General features: G+C 47.7%; 1 long non-coding RNA gene across 1 annotated transcript; it reads right to left on the bottom strand.

Annotated features, from left to right (window-relative positions):
- Positions 1-3,131: 3,131 nt before the first annotated feature.
- On the bottom strand, positions 3,132-6,499 carry LOC133129734 (uncharacterized). The gene is made up of 4 exons (XR_009708850.1): positions 6,384-6,499; positions 5,878-5,941; positions 5,520-5,577; positions 3,132-5,171 (listed from the first exon to the last, which is right to left on the bottom strand). It is a non-coding gene; the product is annotated as an uncharacterized LOC133129734 (long non-coding RNA).
- Positions 6,500-9,511: the final 3,012 nt, after the last annotated feature.

Genomic DNA, 9,511 nt, shown 5'->3' with positions numbered 1-9,511 from the left:
TGCCGTACATGTAAGGAGGCCAAAGAATATTTCTGAGCTAGCTGTATAGGAATAGACTCTTAGCAGGTTACAGGAAGCGTTTGCAAGCTGTCATAGTTGCCCGAGGAGTAGTTACAAAGTACTAACTGACAGGGTTCCAAAACTTTTGCACACAGCCTTTTTCTTTTTTATAATTATTGTGACACTGTAAAAATGTGAAATAAAAAAGTAATCTTGCTTTAAAATTTGAAGAAATGTTTCATGTTTAACTTCATACCAGGTTCAGTTCTGTTCACTTAGATATTAATTGTAAAGGGCCTTTTGACCAGGGGTGCCTGGATTTTAGCACACCACTGTACAATGTTATTTCTGTTATGTTTTTGCTAAATAAGACAAGGAGACAATTTCACTCAACAAGCAAAAAGTAACTTACAATAAGCTGATATGTTTTCTACTAGATGGGGAAAAAAAGATTTTAAGACTCATTACAAGACTAAAACACTTCTTAAGAGAGGCTTTTGTGCAGTGGGTCAGGCTAAGTGAGATCCAACCATGAAGCTCTGGCACCATGGTGTGCAGCTGGCTGGGCTCCATGTCAGCTCAGGGTGGGGTTAGCAAACTTTATGGCCTTCTGTCAGTCAGTGCAAAAACAGTAGTGATGGAAATGTTGTGGGAGACTTCATCACACTACGGACAACACCCTGTAACATTAGTTTGTTACTTTTCCTGTTTGTTCATTCTTGTCCTCTCGAGCCAAAACAGGTAGCATCCGCCCACTTTACGTTTGATTCAGAAAGCAGGGACCTCTGCATAATGCTGTGCATTGCAAAATCCTTAGAAACCTCAAGTTAAACACACATGCACACACACTAACACATTCAAACACATGCATAAACATCTCATCTTTTCCCAACATTCTCAACCAGAAAAAGGAAAAATCTGTTCCCGGGATCCAAATATGGCTCAGTGGACCAAAAAAGACCAGTACATCTCTCCATCTGCACTGGAACACAGAGATTATGCTTCATAAAGACCTGTACTGTATTCATCTCTAATTATATTCTAACTGCTTTCGGTCATTATGTTTATTACAGTAACATTGCTGCTGCTAGCTATAACAACATACACATGCCGCCAATTATGGGACTGACTCATCCCACAGGGGCGAATGTGACTGGCAGCCGGGTGGCCAATTGGATGGCGGCACACCGGCGCTCTCAACCAATGGCATTGACAATCTGGATGTCAACTTGTAGCAGTGCACAGCAACAATGGAAGCGTCAAACTTCCCCCACCCGTTCCCGTTCCACAGCCCGGAGGCACCAAACCACTGGAATCTTAAACGTTCGCGCTCGCCAGAATTAGCGCTCGGTGAAAAGAAGCCGCCTCTGTGCACTTGCAGAGCTTAATTAACAAAGCGCTTATTCAACCCGGTGGATCAAAGAACAGTGCTAGGGCTATTCTGACGGACGCTTCTTCCGCCGTTTTTATGATGATGGATATTTCCCTTTGCTCTGCTGACCCCATCACTCCACACCCATCAGTGTCAGCATCTGTCCTTCTGCTCCTACTCCTCCCATTCTCCATCCATGTGACCTGTTCTCCTCCACCTCCTTTCCCCCCTTACCTTCAGCCCACACTAGGCCCTGTTCCCAGGGCTGAGTTCCTATGGCTCCCCAAACCGATGATGTCACAACTCCAACTTTGTGGGTGGGCATTACATTACATTACATTATTGGCATTTGGCAGACGCTCTCATCCAGAGCGACGTACAGTTGATTAGACTAAGCAGGAGACAATCCTCCCCTGGAGCAATGCAGGGTTAAGGGCCTTGCCCACGGGCCCAACGGCTATGTGGATCTTATTGTGGCTACACTGGGAATCGAACCGCCGACCTTGTGTGTCCCAGTCATGTGCCTTAACCACTACGCTACAGGCCAGCCCTGTGGGGCAAGTCCCACAAAGCCCTGCTCGTCTCAAACGCACCCCGCCGCTCTCCCCGCCCGATAAATAAAGACGCTGGCCGACAGCTTGGCACGGTGGCTAGCAGGCTAGCGAGCCGCGGCCACGGCTGGGTGACAGACGCACAGAGAAGTTAAGGACAGGTTTACGGGGGATTTGCGCTTTCATTTCCTCCGCGGCCCGATTGGCGCGGCTGCCAGATGTTCTGACCCCGGGCCGCTAACAATGTGCACACGTTTGCACAGCTGGGTCTGCGCAGCGCTGAGTCAGCACCCGGAGGGACGTGTGGTCTGAACGACCGTTAGCCCCCTCTGGCCCCGCCCGCTCCCACAGGGGCCACTGAGGGGCACACAGAGCCCGGAGGAAGGAGAGGGACCGAGAGACCGGCAGAAAAATGTCAAAAATGTCACGAACCTGCAATAAAGACAAAATACATATGCGTAGGGGAGGTAAGTGAGAATTAGGGCAAGAGGACAGAATAGAGTTACTGTACTCTCTGAGAGAAACTAGGACAGTCTAGCTGCAGTTTATCCTCATCTTTGTGTCAGAGTGCAACAGAAAACAGAGTTATGAACTTAACCCAGAGAGTATGAAGTGAGTGATTCTGTGGTCACAGCTCAGACTGTATTTCTCCCCGCTGACCCTCCCTGCGTCTCCCTCCTGCCCTCCCTGCGTCTCCCTCCTGCCCTCCTGGCTCCTCATGGGCCTGCAGGGGTCAAACTGCAGCCTGCTACTGCCTGAGGGAGAGAGGAGGCCCTGACAGGAAGTGAGGGGCAGGAAGGAAGAACAGGAGGGGTCTGCTCGTGGGGAAAAAGCGCGTGTGTGCCATCCGGGCAGAGGTGCCAACCGCGGGACCACAAGCTGGTTGCCATGGAGAGTAGGGAAGTGTGCCCTGTGCAGGGGCAGATCCGGCCAGGAAGCCACGCTCTGTTCAGGATTCACCCTGGGGGTTGGGCAGGGGGAGGCGCCTGAACACAGAGTGATTGACAGGACGACGGACAGCTTTATGCAGTAACAGACTTATGCCCTGATCAGGAGACAGACACGCCATTTACTTCACAGTCACTCTGCCTGAATTGGCGCATTCAGTCACAAACACAAAATCTTAAAATTGTGTGTGTACACGCTCATCCATGTGTGCACACACACAACCCAACCCCAACACAAATAAATTCAGACTTCTCCATCATGTTTGTCCGTGTGCTTTGTCTTTCTGTCGTCCTATCCTTGTCTACAGATATACGTCAGCCATTTTAGCCTGTCTTGGCTGCTTCTGCCTCGTCTGTCCATCTGTCTATCTGACCGGGAAATAGTCCAGAATAACTAAGTTATAAAATTGATTGGTGAGACACTGGGGTGGGGACCGGTGGAGTGAATGTTTAGAGCGGCATCACCATGCGTAATCATAAGAAATGATTACAGAAATGAAAATGAAATGGTCCTCCGGAGCGGGGGGCTAGAGATGCACACCCAGCCACAGAGCCAACATGGTGACCCTCCCCACCGGTCAGCAGCACAATGCAGCGCTTAGAGGGTGAACAGGGAACATTTTCAGCAGTAAAAGCCCATAAAATGGCAGTGCTGTCCAGCCTTGTTGAAGGCGCAACATAAGCTCATTCCCGCTACGCCACTTCCTGTGCCCCGGGCTCTCCCCCCAATCCTGAGGGCAGGGGTCAGCACCTCTCCCAACCCCCGACTTTTTGGGAAGGACAGGGGGACGGATTGAAGAAGAAAGGAAAGCGCACAGGAAGGAAGGAGGGAGAGAGGGAGGAGCAGGGAGGGGGCAGGGAAGGAAACACTGACAGGGAGGGAGACAAAGGGTTGAGTGTGGGGTCGCCCTGCATCAGTTACGGAGCGCGAGTGGTCAATAGTGGCTGAGAACAGCCGGGCGCGAGACCCGGCACCTCGATGAAACGGGTGAATACGTTGTAGAAGTGCATTCGCTTCGACAGGAAACGCAGCCGAACTCCCATCGCTAACGGAGGTCTGCAGGCCTCATGAGACCGAGTGAAGAACAGCGATCAATGCACGGCCGTACGGAGAGGATACGAGAACGGCAAGGCGAAACACCGCAGCACCGCTGCTGTCAGAAACAATAACAACATCAGTGTACCGCACAGACGGCCAGGACAAGCACGTCAGGCAGAGAGCCGTGTACATGAGTACACGACAGTTACCGGGAAAAATAATCTATTCATGATGTTTCATTTACAATTCATTTACAGTATCGAGCCAAAATACACCTAATACACTCCCTCCACCAGTTAGAATGGCGGATGGTCCCCATAACACTGCCAGGTTTGTGGCTGCTCAGTTATAGGCCGCAGTGGCAATGCGCTAAGTTATTAGCAGTGTTAGCGTGCATGCTGAAGAGCCATCGACACGGGTGCCTCCCCAGCTGACACGCAGCACCCTGACCTTCACCCTGACCTGGAGAGAGCCAGCGTGAGGAAGAAGAGCATGACTTCACACCCCCACTGCATCCCCACAGCTCATAAACGGGCCCGCTGCAGGGACAGGGCGAGCGGGGAGGCAAAGCCCGGCGTGGGGAGCGGGGGCGTGTATCCGCTGGGCGTTACGTGATGCTCGCAGTGCAAGCGCTGAACAGCGTGCGTCAAACTGTACGGCTGTAAAACTACGCTCAGGGTGCCCAGGCCTGAGTGCTCCGGGGCCAAAGTCCAGGAGGCTTATTTTCCACACAACAAAACAGGCACTTAATCTCTCCCTGATGGGGCCAAGGGACTCGCCTCTCCCAGCTCTGGAACCCAGAGAGCGCTTTTATGAAGCAAAAGTAAAAATAAATGTGGGGTGTGGCATTATATCATTATTTTTCCATTTTCAATTCAATCAGGGTTACAAAATATCACAGACCAGGTACCTCCTCCTCAATGAACAGCAGTCTCACCGTGTCCTCAACAAACACAACAAAGAAATGCCCCAAACAGATCTGCACTAACAAATACTTTCGAATCGTGCCAACTGGAGCAATGCGTAATCCTCTAAACTGCAGTGACAAAGCAACAGTGGCATTAAAAAGCGAGCGTGAGTCTACCAGCAGCGCGGCCCAACTTTCCCCTCCAGTGCAGCCCCAGAAGGCCGAGCTGTGAGCCGCCCGGCATCACACCGCTCTCTACATCACACCCAGAAGCGCGCTCTGCCAAGCTCCTGCCGTCTCCTTCAACCCCCAACCGGTGCGGCAGCGCCATCCTGTGGTCGGTTCCGGAAACAGGCTGGAAAGAAAACAAAAAAGGCGATTTGCTGCCAGCCGAGTCGTCCGCCGATGCCTTCCGCGCAAAAGACAACATCGTTCTCACGGTGATATGGACCGCTAAGTTCCGCCTGGCCCAGAGAGGACTGCTGCTCGTGTTTATTTATCTGCGCAGTCTGGCGTTTACGGCCTGTGCTTCCAGCAGCTCTGCGGACAGATATAGAAGCCCTGGGGGATTGCGTAGTCACAGAAAAATGTGCTAAGGAACTGCACATGACACAGGAGGCTGAGAGAGACCGCGACTGTCGGTTATAGCTGCTGGAACAAGACAGACAGGCAGATGGCAACACACAGAAACGGGGAGATGTACCTGGAAGAGCACCTACACACCCAGGATACTGAGCTCCAGGGAGGCCACCTTCCTGCATCTGCCCTCCACCACAGGAAACAGAAACAAGGGATATAGGTTCGCTCAGAGGGAATTTCATTTCCGTTAACATACACCGACAAAATGACCGAAAGTCACATTAAGAAATGAATTTTGAATGAAAGTGATGTATTCACATGAGCTGTGTTCACACAGAATGACTCTAGGGTCTGATAAGAATTCAAATAAGTTCTCTATTTCCGTAAGTCAACGTACTGGATAACTGTCTGATGGTCGGTCTGAACCAGGTTGGTTTGCACTGAACAGTGTGAAATCCCAGCAGGTGGAGTTCACAGTTTACCTCTAGGGGGCGCAACAGCTCGCAGCGTTCCCTGTTTCCCTTGTCCACCACTTGGCCATTAATCCTGTGAACACAGAGATGAGGGGATCAACACACAGCCCCAGCAATGCCCGCAGCGCACACGCATGGCACTGCCTCTCCTACTTTCACTCACAACCTAACAACACAAGTGAATGATTAAACCAGGGGAAAGATACTCCACTTCTGAAGAGGCAAATGCATTCTGGCTTTCTCCGCCTCTATAAAACATCAATTTACATTTACCTTTGTGATCAGCAGATAGCTGTAGGATCAGGGGCATAATTTCAGTTTCAAATGTGGGGGATCACAGGGCTATCGTGGCTGTGGGGGGGCTTTATGTTACGTCTATGTTACAGCGGTCTGTGAAAGTGCACTGGACATGTCCTCCCCATTCCCCGGGAAATCGCACCTATGTCTAGGATTATGTTGACTGCTGAGCAAATGTGAGCCCATGTTTTTGTTGATATTCATAATAGTTAAGTTACCAGAACTATCTGTCAGTGAGCAGAGGTAGGGTGAGCCCTGCTGTTTCCTTCATGGCCGTGCTGGCAGGCAGCCTCTCTCCCTCCACTGGCAGAGACTCAGACACGTGGGCTCTGGGACAGGATATGGACGGACAGAGACAAAAAAAAGTGAGAAAGCGGGATGTGAGGGCAAAAGAACATGGAGGTTGAAAAGAAAGGGGAGAGAAAAGCCAGGAAGGAACAGGTGCGGGTGAATCAGTCAATCAAAAAATAACAGAAATAACAGAAATAATACAATGAGAAATCACGCCAACGAACAGCGGTCACAGCAGTAAAATTTGGACAGGTGCTGTACACTTTGTTTTAATCTATCACCACACTTGAACAAAACTTTGACATACACTTCATCTATGCTAGGCACAAAGGTAACACACCAGAAAGTGTACGTCCACTTACTATTGCCAGTTAATGCTGGGAGTTGGCATTTTTCAGAACATGCCTTTGCTACCATCTATTAATTTACCACATCATTTAAAGCACCACGTGGTTATGGTGCACTTTGTAGTCCACACAGTGCTGTCAATTTCATTTTTGTTGTTTTTTTGTTTTGGGATAGCAATAAAGCTAACTGTCTGTCACCTATTTTTTTATACACACGCGTCTGAATGGAATACTTCAAAACCAAATTGCTGGGTGGTGCCTAGTCTGAGACTAACAGGCTACTGTGCTATAAGGGACATTCAATAGCATCCAGTTTACTGTGTTTACCTTAGCGCGTCCCCATGACACTCGCAGAAGCCAACCACCCCTTGTCCCTCCTCCGGTGCACCGCCATAACACCGGAACTACTGGAACGACGCGCAAGAGAGGACCAATTGGCTGAATGCGCGCAAGGGGGCGATCCTTCCCCACTAAAAACGGAGCGATACGTATGTTCGTCACCATCAGTACTGCGCAGCAACTGCAGCGATCCGCTGATCCTAACCGTGCCTGGATCGGCTCATTGTCACTCTGTGAGCGTCTCCAGACTTGAGCCAATCCAGATGCAATTCAGATACTCTACGCAGTTGCTACGCAACTCCGGAAACGCGTTCGAAAACAAATGCAGTTCTGTGAACAGATATGCAACACACAAGGAGGGACGCAGCTATTGAATCGGTGGTCAATGGTGGAAACATCTTTTTAGGAAATTCTACATTTCCCCACCCTACTCAATATTTTAAATACACGTTTGACGTAAAATATCGCATATTATGGGCAAAATACCGCATATTATGGACAATTTTGGGCACCATATACGTGATTTGCAAAAAAAAATATATGTATATACAAACCCATTTACCTATGAAGCTTTCTTATGAAGGGTAAATCATGATGCTGGAGGGCACAAAACCAGTGTCTCCCAGAGGGTTCAAGCCTTCTAACGCATTATCACAGCACACCATATTTATAGTCGTATGAATGCAGTCCTTACTATTCAGCATTACTGCTACATACATTATACAGCCTATATATGTGAAGATAGATACAACACATATTAATAAGCCGATATTATTGATATTAATATTATTTTCTTTGGGTGACGGATTTCTCAACGATTCCTCAAGAGGCAGTGGAATTCATTTCCATATTTGTATTTATTTATTTGTAGGCTAGTAGCGCCTCTTTACGTAACATGACGTGCCTACTTTCGGAGTAGGAGTATTTCAAAGAAGTAAAAAACTGGGCTATTTAAATACACTTGCGTGGGGTGATGCACTAAAGATGCCCTAGAGGGCGTACTTCTAATCACACGTGATAGTGCTTCCGTTTTTTTTTTCTGAACAATGTACAACAAACCTTACATATCAGTTATGAATTACGTTCTAATTGAATTTACTATTTTAAACACTCATATATACATTTTCGATAGGCTACTTTTTTAGATACATAAATAGAGATTTATATATTAGTCATTTGCATTTTTCTGACATGGAATATAATTTCGGGGCGTGTACGGCTCTCTGGACTCTCAAATGGCCCCGACATGCAAATATTAATGTGCTTGCAGCCTGAGTTTGCTTAAATAAATAATGTTACCACGTGATAGCCCACGTCTTCAAAACGCGGTGTTTACGAGAGACCTACACGGGATAGTGAGAATTAGCCCGGCGATGTTACAATGAATATACACTCGGAACAGAGATGTTCAGATCATGCTTTCGCATTAAAACTCTCCAGCATCTGTAAACCGACGCTCGGGACTTCTTGCTCGCACTCTTATCCCAGTACACACATTCAAACATACGCGCACACACTACTTTATTATTGATCGACGTACACTAAATTGCAGGAGTGCCTAGTCCTGGTGATGGAAGACCATTCCCAAGCAGGATTTCCAGCCTTGTTTAAATGAGTATCACACCAATTCAATATGTGTAGGTACATTATAGCCTATACACTGGTTCAATTAAGGCATTGACTGAGGTGCTCTGGGGGACTGGGACAACTTGAACCAGGGCTAACTGAAGAACAGCACAGTGCATACATGCGTACTGGTAATAACTGGCGTGGTCAGAAAGAGGGTAATTGGGACCAAGCAACATGTGAATAAAGCTCCCTCGTAGGACAATTTTATTGTAACATGACAACGCACAGACTACAGTGGTACTGTATGTGTGGTGATATGCCCAATGGATGAGCTATATGGGCAGAAAATGTGTAACAATGGATATGTGAACCCTTCACACTTTTGCCAACATCATGTGCATGTCGTCACGCCATAATAATAAGTAAAAATTAATTAAAGAATAGAAATTTAAAAGGATACAATATGTGGAGGACAATTATGCACTCTTCAGGTGTTAACTGTTAGAACTTTAACAGCGCTTGTAAATAATAACAGGAATTAAACTGTGGATTGTACACAGCTTGAAAATGGGGACGCGGGGTGGGGGCATTGAAGGTTTTTTGGGCAGACGGGCATTCTTCTAAAGTAAAATTACTGAGCAGACTTAAGTTTAGATAAAAGCTGTTCAAAATCTGAGATCTTACTAGTCAGAACAACAAGAAACAAAACAAACAAAACAAAAAAAACAAAGCAAAAAAAAAAAAACATTCAAACAGACCTTGCAGGCAGCACTTGCACATTGTGTAAAAAACATTTCAAA

This window comes from Conger conger, chromosome 1, assembly GCF_963514075.1.
Source record: "Conger conger chromosome 1, fConCon1.1, whole genome shotgun sequence".
In the NCBI taxonomy this organism is placed as follows: Eukaryota; Metazoa; Chordata; class Actinopteri; order Anguilliformes; family Congridae; genus Conger; species Conger conger.
Note: the sequence above shows the minus strand (reverse complement) of the source record. Positions and strands in the feature narration are given on the sequence as shown.